Source organism: Coregonus lavaretus (genome assembly GCF_964263955.1).
Source record: "Coregonus lavaretus genome assembly, chromosome: 24".
In the NCBI taxonomy this organism is placed as follows: Eukaryota; Metazoa; Chordata; class Actinopteri; order Salmoniformes; family Salmonidae; genus Coregonus; species Coregonus lavaretus.
Window position 1 is genome coordinate 35381954 of NC_140011.1, and position 13318 is coordinate 35395271.

The following is a 13318-nucleotide window of genomic DNA, read 5'->3' on the forward strand; positions in this document are numbered from 1 at the left end:
ATTGTATTGTACTGTGTTTGTGTTTTGTCTCTGTGTAGAACCTGAATTGCCGATTCTCAGGTAACATTTTTATTTTATGTATGTGATATTTAGCAAGATTTATAATCACATCACATACTTTTCGTTAGTGGAGATGGAATATAGAACTCCCATGATAATATAGTAGTGTGTGGTCAATGAACAACTGAAGAGCGGTGTCATAAGCGCCAGACTAACCACTTCAGGGGGCCTGAACAACAACATTTTGGAGGCCCCCTCATGGTGGTGGAGAGAATGTTTCTTTAAAGCTAACTTCCAGAAATTCTACACATTTTGCCATGGAGCAGAGAGAAAAATGTTGCAGTTTTATCACAAATGTCTTACTATTTTATACGTTTTGCAATGGGGCTGTGAGAAGATGTTGCCATTTTAAAGCTAATTTATTGCTATTCTACATATATGCTATCTGATCAGGGCTGGCTCTAGCCTTTTGGGGCACTAAGGAAGGGCACTGCTGTCTGTCACTACCATCTGTTTCCACTTCCATCCACTCCATTCATCCTTTTGGAAACAAATATGTGACCCAAATACACTGAACAAAAATATAAACGCAACATGTAAGGTGTTTGTCCCATGTTTCATGAGCTGAAATTAAAGATCCCAGAAATTTTCCATACGCACAAAAAAGCTTATTTCTCTACAATTTTGTGCACAAATGTGTTTATGTAGTATCTGAGGAATTTATGACTTTGTTAATGTTTGCAAATGGTAGCTTAGAGAATGTTGATTTGGCCCAGGGAGACATCTGGAGAGCAGTTTTAGAGGAGTACCCTAAAGCAGAGGAAGTCTGTTAGGTGACCTCCTGGGATTGGTCTATAGGGGAAACACCCATATCAGATTACATAGGATAAATACTTGGTGAAGACAAAGGAGGTCAGAACAACATATTATTTTGGGTCCACTGTTCTCCAGATGCCTGCAGGTATCTGTAAATCGACGCTGAAATCCTTTGTTATGAATAAACCTTTATGATCAAAGTACAGCGTCAGCGGATTTCCTTGTTCTCACAGCATAATTAGCAACGTTTTCTCGACACAACAAAATGGCGACGAGGATTTGGACGAATTGCGTTTTTTCTCAACGTTCCATTCATGGGCGCCGAGCTGACTTTCGCTCCGGAGTCCGGCAGATAAGGGTGAGTTTTCTCACTACTTTGGGCAACTGGTCAGTTCGTGTGTCTGTGCGTTGAATGAATGCACCGCTAAGAACTTGCGTGTGTTATTTGCTGTGGGTCCGTTCTAAATTTGTTTGCGCTGGTAAACAACGCAAAAAGGGGGGAGTGTCTATAGGGATATTTTGCTTGAATAAAATTCAAGAAGAATAGATTGAAAGGAATAAGGCCAAGGTAAATGTATACAAATTAGGACCATTGCGAATCTATGGAAAGCCCTCTCAGGAGGCGATCATTAGGATGGGCCAAAAAATCCTAAAAGCACATTAGGTGGGTTTAGGTCAGTCCCGGGGACTGGGGATTGTGGTATATACATTCTATTGCAAGTTACCGCTCATCTTATAGTTGACAAAGTATATGTTTGATGTGACCGCTCATTGAATATCCGCAAACTCGTGGTAGCCTAAATTTAGGAACAATGGAAAATACGGCGCAATGGAGGTAACATGCTACATGCTACATGCTACCTTAGGGGTCCATAGGAATGGAATAAGCCTCTTAAAACTGTGTATGTATGAAAGAGAGAGAGAGAGAGAGAAAAATAATAAAATAAAGACGTCTCTGTTGTGTTTAAACTGTGTGTCGACTCATATTAGGATAAGATTTATGTTAGAGATATATACATATATATGTTTTGGTTGAGGATAGGGGTTTTTGTTTTTATAAGGAAATACGTAAGTTAAGGTTAAAAAATCTTATGAGTCTCCGTTGGTGAGAACGTTAATAGTTGTTAACTATATATGAGCCCCCTGGAAGGACGCTAAGGTTAAAAAACGTATGAGTCTCTATAAAAAGAGAATGTTTACTAACTATTAGAATATCATGAGCCTACAGGGAGGAGTTTTTAATAGTGTATAGAGATGTTTTGTAATAGATAAGGAAATAACTATAAATCTGCAGATTAGGATAAAGGGAAGTTAAGAAACTTCTAAGTAGGATTTGTGTTCAATGTTTTATGTTGGTTTGTGAGCTCTGTTAAGTGTTATTGTTTGTCTATGGGGGGTAAAAGAATGGAGGTACAGCGGGACTGTTAACTTTCTGTTGTATAGCTTGGAGAGAGCTGGGAGAGAGCTCCATCCACTCTGAAATCGTACTGGTGAATGTACTACGCATGCGTGTGATTTTATGACTTTAGAGTTACGTAGGGAAAATATGCCACTCCCCATACACTGAGCTGCTGGGAGACGAAAACAAAGAGAGAGAAGATTTAGACACTAATAGTGTATTCTGGTTGTTAAATCGGCTGTTGTTTGACGATGAAACTGTTTTCTTGAGACCTATCGAATTGATAAACTAGAGATATGTTGACGGATTAAATAAATAAAATAAAATGTTATTGAGCTATTTATACTATTCCTGAGTTAAGTTTGCTTATTTCTTAGCGCGAATGTGAACGGAGGAGTATTGAATGGTTGAAATAACTCAGTGTGTGCATAAAATACTAAATTCTTGTCTGTCCTTTGTTATTCTGTCATATGAGACGATAAGAAGGAGGAGAGAGAGACAGAGAGAGAGGAATTGCTGACGTGTACATCACGCGACAGAGTCTGCTGCAACGGATCAAGTCAAACTAAGGCCAGTACTGTTCTATTTACAAAACTTACCTTCCCATACAGGATATTTTGTGTGCCTAGCATATTTGATGTTGTGACAATTTGACAGGGACTTGGCAACAGACTGATCAATTGATGTAATTGCATATTGGATTTTTTGTGAATAAGTTGGTTTGATTAGAGTTGTGTTGGAAATCGAGTACTGACATTATTCTGTAAATTAAGGTAATTGGGTGCTTATTAAGCAATTGGTTTGTGAGTGCTGTAGTGTTGCTGGATTATAGGTCTTTCTTTTTTGGATTGCTCTGAAGTTGACTACTTTCCTTTACTTTTCCTGATCGGATGTGGTAAGATTGCCACTAACTAATAACTTGGTAAAATAAAAATCAATAAAAAAAAAAAATATATATATATATATATATTCATCATACATTTTTTAATTGATTAATTTTTATTTAATATTTAAATAAAATAAAAAATAAAAATAAAAAACATTTTTTTATTAATAATAATAATAATAATTAAAAAAAAGTAATACAAAATAGGGAGGAAACCATAAGCTATATAGTCTAAAATAATAAATTAATTCACAATAAAGGAATATAAAATAGTTGTTACAATGGGGAAAAAGGACATCAAAACTATGAAAGTAATTACACCTATTGATATAGTTGAAAATAGTAATCCTTTAGTTAATGGTATTGCAAGGTTATCTGGAAAATGGAATAAACGTTGGCCTGACATTGAACAACCATGGCCAGTGGAAGGGACTCTTAACCCTGACGTCATCAACATAATGAAAGTGCTTCTGTCAATTCATAAGGCAGATCAAAAGCAAGGGAAAAAAAGGGAACAACGTAAAGAAAAGAGACAAAGAGAGCTGGGTGTTCTTAAGCTGTTTGAAAATGAAGGACAAAAACTGATAAAAGATACCAACGATAAAAGAAACAAAGGTTTAGAGAAAATTGTAAAAGCAGTGAAGGTGACAGAAAAACTAATGACAGAAATCAGTACACCTTTCTCACATACGGATTCAGCAAAAAGACCCCCACCTTATGAGAAAGAAGTAGAGTTTAAGGACGTCTATCCTCAGCTTCCAGTGATCATTCAGGAGGGTGATTATTGCATCAGAGATGAAGATGAACGAATAATAGAGAGAGGACAAGCAGAAACTACCATAAAAATGAATCCAAACTCCAAAAGTAAGAAAAAAACGAGATGTCTGGAAACTAAGGGTGGAGTGAGGTTCAGGAGGATGGAACTTGAAGATGATGATGATGATGATGATCAGAGTGATTCAGAAGAGATCATGGGTGGATATGACCCTGTGATCAGACGGAGGTTGGCCAGAGCGGAAAGAAGGGGTGATGGATGTTTGAAGAAGAAGAATACAAGATATTCCAGTTCTGATGAAAGCGAAGATGAAGACAGCGATAAAGATTTGGAGATTAAAGGTGCTTCATATTCAAGAGGATTTTATCCTACAATGACTAGCACAGAAGAAATAGAAAGAGATATAGACCGATGCGTATCATGCCTGGATAAAGCGAATAATTTAGAAGAAGTAAGAGAACTGGAACAACAACTCGAGAAGCTGAAGATACAGAAAAAAAAACTGCTGAGAAAAGGACCCCAAGAATTGGAGAAAAAGTATACATTAAGGCCAAGGAAAGAGGGCACCAGTAAGAAGATGATGCCAGTGATCATTCGAGGACAAAACCTAGAATATAAGCCTTTGCAAAATACCGATATGTCAGATATACTTGAGAAGCTGCCTACTCTTCAAGATGGAGCCTATCCTTGGATTTCAAAATTGGAAGAAATTACGGTGGGAACACAGTCAGCAATAGGAGACATTAAGATACTTTTGGCAAATCTACTTGGGATTCCAGATATGGAAGAAATATTTCAGAGAGCTGGACTCAATAGATATGTGGGGACTGCAGTGAACAACCCTGAATTGTTGGCTGCAATTAGGAATCGTCTGTGGAGAGCACTGAAAGATAAGTTTCCAACAAATGTGCATCCTGACAACATTCTGATTGATCCACTAGGACAACAAGAAAATCCGAGAGCCTATGTGTCAAGAGTCCATCAAGTGTGGAGAAATATTACCGGAAATGATCCAGATGTGAGCTAAACTGCAGATGGGACTGCCCTCACCAGTAAGGAGCAAACTGGCAGAGGTGGTTGGACTTGGAAGCATGACAAAAGGCGTTTATACAGATCATATAGCCCATCAAGTGGATCTGTACAGGAAAAAGGAACACAACCAGAAAGAACAGGACCAAGAAACTCTCAGAAAACTCAATCAAATACAACTGGTGGAGAATAAGAAGGAGAAGAAACAAGCTTTGGTTATGCAGAATCAGTGTGCACCATATCAACAATCACTGCCACAGCTTCAACCGGACCAGTTCCAACCGCAATTGTACCAGCCACCAATAGCGGTACCAGTTGTTTCATATCCACAGCCAGTTTCTGGACAGACACAGATTTGGAGAGGAAGAGGACGAGAAGGCTTAGAAAGAGGAAGAGGAGGAAGATTTAAGCCATACTTCCAGCAATCTCCAGAAGTGTGTTATGATTGTGGACAGGTTGGTGACTTTGCTGTGAGTGCAATGGGCCAGGAGGAAACATCAGAGGGAATTTCAGAGGAAGATACAGGAGCAAGTCAAGATCATCTGGAGGACAGGTGAACCCCTATAGGGGCAAGGAGCAAGGATTCTAGGGGTGCCCAGAAGATCCGAAAGGGGGGTGTCAGCTGGTAGCACCAGTTATGGAAAAAGATCCAACAATTGTGGTGAAAATAAACAAAGGACTATGGGAAGTGATGATGGATAGCGGAACTGCTTTTATCTGTGTTCAGCCTGAAGAGGTTACACATCTCACTATGTAAAATTAACTAATTAGGAAAGGGATTCGAGGGAGTAAAACAGTTGATTACTCTTAAGGAACCAATTGAGCTCTGCTATAAAAATCAAAAAATTACAATACCCATACTGGTATCAGAACATACACCTATTGCATTGTTGGGAAGAGATGCATTGTGTAAGTTGAACTGTACAATAAGATGTACACCAGACGGCTGTCTGGTAGAAGTACCAAAGGAAAAGGTTTACCAATGGTTGATGATGACAGAGATGGATTTGTCTACAGTATTCTGGATTGGAAATCTCAGTGAAGATTTTGAGGAGCAAGACCTCCTTGGAAGAATCAGTATCCATTGAAAGATGAAGCAATCCAAGGGATTGAACCAGAAATTGAAGGACTTTCAAAAGCATGTGTTTTGAAGACAAAAGAAAAATCCTTAGAGTAGGAATCAATTGTTGTTTTGGGGAGAAACCATGAGGGGTTGATAGTAGCGCCTCTGGACCTATTAGGTCTGAAGATTTAGGAAGCTAGGGATTAGCTAATGTTGCAAGGGGAGATTAGGAGACAGATCATAAAGGAATAGGATGTTTATGGGAATATCAGATTGTGATGATTATATTTACATATGATGACTTTGGGGTAAGCAGGAACATAAGGTTAGTAATGAGAAATATAATGTAACTTTTGAGGTTTAATTTAGTAAAGAGAGAAGTTTCATAGTCTGGGAAGCCTACCATTGGAGGAGAAGTCTAGGAGAGAAGTGGGGACTGGGACTTTTTCCATGGTATGGTGTAACATTTTTGGCAGATCATATTGATAATATTACCTATACTTTGCAGGGTTTTGCAAATGAAACGATGAGGGTTTAACCTTCTGTCGAATACTCAAAGAAGTCACAGACTGACGCTGTTGAAACATGACATGGCTCTTGACTATATTTTAGCAAAACAAGGTGGCTTATGTTTGGCTATGAATTTGACGGGGGATGATTATTATACTTTGGTCCCAGATAGTTCAGATAATATCACTAGTGTTATAGATGCATTGAAGAATATAAGGGATGCGTTTGGTAGATCTGAAGTAGCTGGATGGTCAGCGAAGGCTTGGTTGCAAGATCAGTTAGGCCCAGTGGGAGCAGTGATAGTTCAGATTTTAGTAGCAGCTCTGATAGCGCTGTGTGTGATGTTTTGCTTTTGTACTTTGTTATTGACTTTTGCGAAGGCTATGATATTGAGATGGGTTGGAGTTGTGATGCCTGGAGAAAACACTCAGCTGCCGTTGTTAACTGTTACTGATCTAGATGAAGATGAACAAGTGGGACTGGATGGAGAATTGATGGATAAATATCCATTTTGATTATCCGATTATTTTTCAAATGTTTTTAAATATTAGTGTGATTTTAGTATTTTGTTATGAATCAAAGGGGGGAAATGGTGTGTGATTCATTTTATATATCATTTTTATATTTTTAGTTGATATTGATGTTTTAATTTGAATGTGTTGTTTTGCAAAAGATACTGTTTGGTCTTTTATTTTCTTCCAGAAGCATATGGGGGAATATGTAGAGGGGATTCAAATACTCAAACATGGACAATATGAAAGGAGAATATGAATGGACTGGAGGTGGAACAAGGAAGGTGTGGAAATTTTCCGATTCCATCATCAACGATGCATTGGAAGTCGACACTGCTGAGGAGATGAAGTGTAGTGGACTACATTCCAGTGTCTGCAATGATATATATACATATTTGCATGTGTAATACATAATTTGTGTCATATTCTTTCTGTATTAATTTTTGTAGAATGATATTTGCTGTTATTGGGTACATGTGGGGATCTCAGATGTTTTTGTTTATTTCGTGGATGCTTAGGGATATGGGGTCTAGGCAGGGATAGAGAGAATCCACAGGAGGGTCCGATGGGTTGACCAGCCTGAATGTGGACATTTTTGATTGTATTTTGTTTGCTGAGGCTTTCATGTATATTCAAATTGCATCATAGTTTCAAATGCATTGATAAAGATTTATGAATTGATCTGGAGTACTTAGGTGGTTGCCTGGGGCAGGGGGGCCATGAGAGAATTTTACTGTCTTGATTGATTGATGGATATTTGGAAAGAAGGCTGCCAGACAGGTTTTTCGCTCTCACACTCCATAAAGATTTGTTCATATTTCATAAAAATGTATTTACACTCCATAAAGATTTGTTCATATTTCATAGAAATGTATTTACACTCCCTAGAAAAATTTATTTTTGGTTTTTTTAAAATACTCAATAAGAGATTGTTATTTGTCATAATCCTATTCTTTTTGTTTTTGAGAGTTAATTAGTCTCGAAGGGGGGAATATGTAGTATCTGAGGAATATATGACTTTGTTAATGTTTGCAAATGGTAGCTTAGAGAATGTTGATTTGGCCCAGGGATACATCTGGAGAGCAGTTTTAGAGGAGTACCCTAAAGCAGAGGAAGTCTGTTAGGTGACCTCCTGGGATTGGTCTATAGGGGAAACACCCATATCAGATTACATAGGATAAATACTTGGTGAAGACAAAGGAGGTCAGAACAACATATTCTTTTGGGTCCACTGTTCTCCAGATGCCTGCAGGTATCTGTAAATCGACGCTGAAATTCTTTGTTATGAATAAACCTTTATAATCAAAGTACAGTGTCAGCGGATCTCTGTTATGATTAGCAACATGTTTTCAGACACAACATTTACATCCCTGTTAGTGAGCATTTCTCCTTTGCCAAGATAATCTATACACCTGACAGGTGTGGCATATCAAGAAGCTGATTAAACAGCATGATCATAACACAAGTGCACCTTATGCTGGGGACAATAAAAAGGCCAAATGTGCAGTTTTGTCACACAACACAATGCTACAGATGTCTCAAGCTTTGAGGGAGTGTGCAGTTGGCATGCTAACTGCAGGTATGTCCATCAGAGCTGTTGCCAGAGAATTTAATGTTCATTTCTCCACCATATTCTGCCTCCAATGTCGTTATAGAGAATTTGGCAGTACGTCCAATCGGCCTCACAACTGCAGACCACGTGCATGGCGTTGTGTGGGCGAGCAGTTTGCTGATGTCAAAATTGTGAACAGAGTGCCCCATGAACACAATTGCATTTTATCGATGGCAATTTGAATGCACAGAGATACCGTGATGAGATCCCGAGGCCCATTGTTGTGCCATTCATCTGTTGCCATCACCTCATGTTTCAGGATTATGATGCATGGCCCCATGGCGAAAGGATCTGTACATAATTCCTGGAAGCTGAAAATGTCCCGGTTCTTCCATGGCCTGCATACTCACAAGACATGTCAACCTTTGAGCATATTTGGGATGCTCTGGATTGACGTGTACGACAGCGTGTTCCAGTTCCCTCCAATATCTAGCAACTTCGCACAGCCATTGAAGAGGAGTGGGACAACATTCCACAGGCCACAATCAACAGCCTGATCAACTCTATGTGAAGGAGATGTGTTGTGCTGCATGAGGCAAATGGTGGTCACTCCAGATGCTGACTGGTTTTCTGATCCACGCCCCTACTTTTTTTTAAGGTATCTGGGACCAACAGATTCATATCTGTATTCCCCGTCATGTAAAATCCATAGATTAGGGCCTAATGAATTTATTTCAATTGACTGATTTCCTTATATGAACTGTAACTCAGTAAAATCTTTGAAATTGTTGCATGTTGCATTCATATATTCATTTTTGCTCAGTACAGATATAATTTTTTTGAAATATTCCACAGATTCCATTCATCCCTACATTTTCATTAATGTTTTCCCACATGAATGCACTGCATTATATACAGGACAATGGCACCACTAGAGAAGTACGTGACAGAGCTGTACTGCAGTGTGTTGCAACACTTTCTAACCTACCTGTTTATTTTATTATCACTATGGTAATGATGTGTCACTAAAGGAGTGCCCAACTGTTCCTGTTCTTATAGGTAACAAGATTCCACTGTTCCCCTTCATTATAGGTAACATAATACAGTAAGCTACATCAGGGAAGTCATACAGTACACCCGCTCACATTTTAGCAGATGCTCTTATCCGAAGCAATTTACAGTAGTGAGTGCATAAATTTTTCGAACTGGTCCCCCATGGGAATCAAACCCACAACCTTAGTGTTGCAAGCGCCATGCTCTACCAACTGAGCCACACAGGACCTCACTCACTCACTCACTCACTCACTCAGTCACTCACTCACTCACTCACGCCTACCTTCCATCTCTCTATTACCTACTTTCCAGCTCTCTATTACCTTCAGCCTTGACATACTGTAATACAACACGAAAATGGTTTGTGTGGACTGTCCTGGTTAAATAAAGAAGTTAAAGCCTGACAGCAGAAGTGGATAGCAGCATGCCTTTCCCAGCACCTCTGTTCTCTTTGTTTGGTCTTAATAAAGAGGTGTGGCGACTTTGTGCTCTACTTGAAAGGCACAGAATTCCAGGACCTGTGATAACATTAAGAAAAGTACAAAGGTGCCTTCAGGTGCACACAGGTACACAAACACACGCAACATGGGCTATTGTTACGTCAGAGGAGGATATGTTCAGAGTTGGGTCTGTATAGGCTATTGTTACGTCAGAGGAGGATATGTTCAGAGTTGGGTCTGTATGGGCTATTGTTACGTCAGAGGAGGATATGTTCAGAGTTGGGTCTGTATGGGCTATTGTTACGTCAGAGGAGGATATGTTCAGAGTTGGGTCTGTATCACATATATCACACATAATATAATACACATTACAGTTTCTGATGAGTTTTACATTACAGTAGCTGATGCACAGTTACAGTTGTGCGGTATCCCTGCTATTCACAAAGTTGTGAGGTATCCCTGCTATTCACAAAGTTGTGAGGTATCCCTGCTATTCACAAAGTTGTGAGGTATCCCTGCTATTCACAAAGTTGTGAGGTATCCCTGCTATTCAAACAGTTGTGAGGTATTCCTGCTATTCACAAACGGGGGAAATTCTGAAGAGTTTCAAGAAAACTAACATTGTCAATGTATAATTAATGTCTGAATTTTATGCCCTGCTTGCTGCTGTTTCTTACTCAACTGTGGCTCTGAAGTTTTTAACATGTAATTATAAGTTATCTCTCTAGTGGCTTGATTGAGGAGGGTTGGTGAAAGCAGTGCAGCCTCTCCCTGCCTCACTCACAGATGAGTGAGAATTGTGCAATGAACACTGGACACATCCTTTATCACAGCCAAACAATTCAACAGTCGCCATTTTGTTTGAATTGACATGCATGAGCTACAAAATACATAGACATTAATGAATTCGTTTGTTTTGGGTAAGGTTGGTTGGGTTAGGTGAATCATTGGGTTATTAGTTACAGGTTTTGTTGACCTGAGTATTAGATGGATCATATTTTGGACAGCTCTCAACCAGTAGAAGAATTAATACAATATTGTAATATCATAGAATTGTGCCATACCCAAAACACACCAGACAAATGGTGATGATTTGAGACACAGTCCAAACCAAATGCACAGGTGCTGCAGTTTGAAAATGAAGACATTTGAGGTGAGGGCAGGTGGGTAAAAAGTTTACCAACAGATAGCAGCCTATGTCAGAGAACCACACAACAAAAGTCAGGACTGGGAACGGAACACAGGTGTGGCATGTGAGCAGAGCAAGACTATCGGTGAGTCAGAGGTGGGCTCCCTCTCAGAACGATGTCAAGCAGGTGCATAGTGTGACAGGTGCATAATGATGCAGGTCCAACGCTGAACAAATCCTTCTCTGACGTAACAATAGCCCACTCATATGTTCAGCATTAAAACTAGGACTCTTTCCAAGTCTTTTTGCAACATTGGAAAGTGGAAACACACCTGACTGACTAATTACAGCATTACCGCAAAAATGTAAGAGGCAAGTGGAAGAGGGAGAAAGTAAGGAACTGGTTAGTGGGCCCTGCATTGAAGACCAAAATTGGTTAAAGAAAATTGTGATAAATGAAAAAGTATACCAGTTTCATTTAAGGACCAAAAAATGGACAGTTGTGCCATACAGATTGCAAAATAGTTGGTAAGAGAATTTCGATGTACTGATTCAATAGCACATGGTTTATGAACTGATACACAAAACAAAGAGTTTTTCAATGTAAATTATTATACAAAATTCTTGCAACCAATACATTTACATTTACATTTACGTCATTTAGCAGACGCTCTTATCCAGAGCGACTTACAAATAGGTGCATTCACCTTATAGCCAGTGGGATAACCACTTTACAATGTTTTTTTTGTTGTTGTTGTTTTTTTTTGGGGGGGGGGGGGGGGGGGGGGGGGGTAAGGATTACTTTATCCTATCCCAGGTATTCCTTAAAGAGGTGGGGTTTCAAATGAATGTAATATATTTGGAGTGGAGGATACAACCATCCCAGCTCTGCAGATTTTGCTGCGAAGAGACAGAATCATTAGATCATTTGTTTTGGTACTGTCCATATGTAGCTTGTTTTTGGTTAACTCTGCAAATAGCACTGCTGGGTGATTTGAAAAGTCATAGTCAATCGATCAATAATATTATAATACTCTTAGCAAACATGTTTATCTTTAATTTAAAATCTGTAGAAACTATGAGAATAGAAAGATTCAGAACTTTTGTGAAACATCACAACACAGTTTAAAAATATATGGCAAATATAAATCAAAACTGGATGGTCTTCAGAGATAGATGGGAGGGATTGAGGGTAGCTGAAGGATGGGACTAAAAACAAACAAAGATATAAAATGTATATAGTGTGTATAAGCTGAAAGTAGAAGCCTAAGTGTTGTTGTCCATTAGTTTACTCAAATTAGGGGAGGGGTGGTAGGGTTAGGGGGAAATAATAAAGGAAAATATATTTAAAAATATATAAACTCAGCAAAAAAAGAAACGCCCCTTTTTCAGGACCCTGTCTTTCAAAGATAATTCATACAAATCCAAATAACTTCACAGATCTTCATTGTAAAGGGTTTAAACACTGTTTCCCATGCTTGTTCAATGAACCATAAACAATTAATGAACATGCACCTGTGGAACGGTCATTAAGAAACTAACAGCTTACAGACGATAGGCAAATAAGCTCACAGTTATGAAAACTTAGGACACTAAAGAGGCCTTTCTATGGACTCTGAAAAACACCAAAAGAAAGATGCCCAGGGTCCCTGCTCATCTGCGTGAACGTGCCTTAGGCATGTTGCCCTGGCCACATCTGAGGACTGCAGATGTGGCCAGGGCAATAAATTGCAATGTCCGTAATGTGAGACGCCTAAGACAGCGCTACAGGGAGACAGGACGGACAGCTGATCGTCCTCGCAGTGGCAGACCACTGTAACAACACCTCCACAGGATCGGTACATCCGAACATCACACCAGTTACAACTGCCCGAGTTACACCAGGAACGCACAATCCCTCCATCAGTGCTCAGACTGTCCGCAATAGGCTGAGAGAGGATGGACTGATGGCTTGTAGGCCTGTTGTAAGGCAGGTCCTCACCAGACATCACCGGCAACAATGTTGCCTATGGGCACAAACCCACCGTCGCTGGACCAGACAGGACTGGCAAAAAGTGCTCTTCACTGACGAGTCGCGGTTTTGTCACACCAGGGGTGATGGTCGGATTCACGTTTATCGTTGAAGGAATGAGCGTTACACTGAGGCCTGTACTT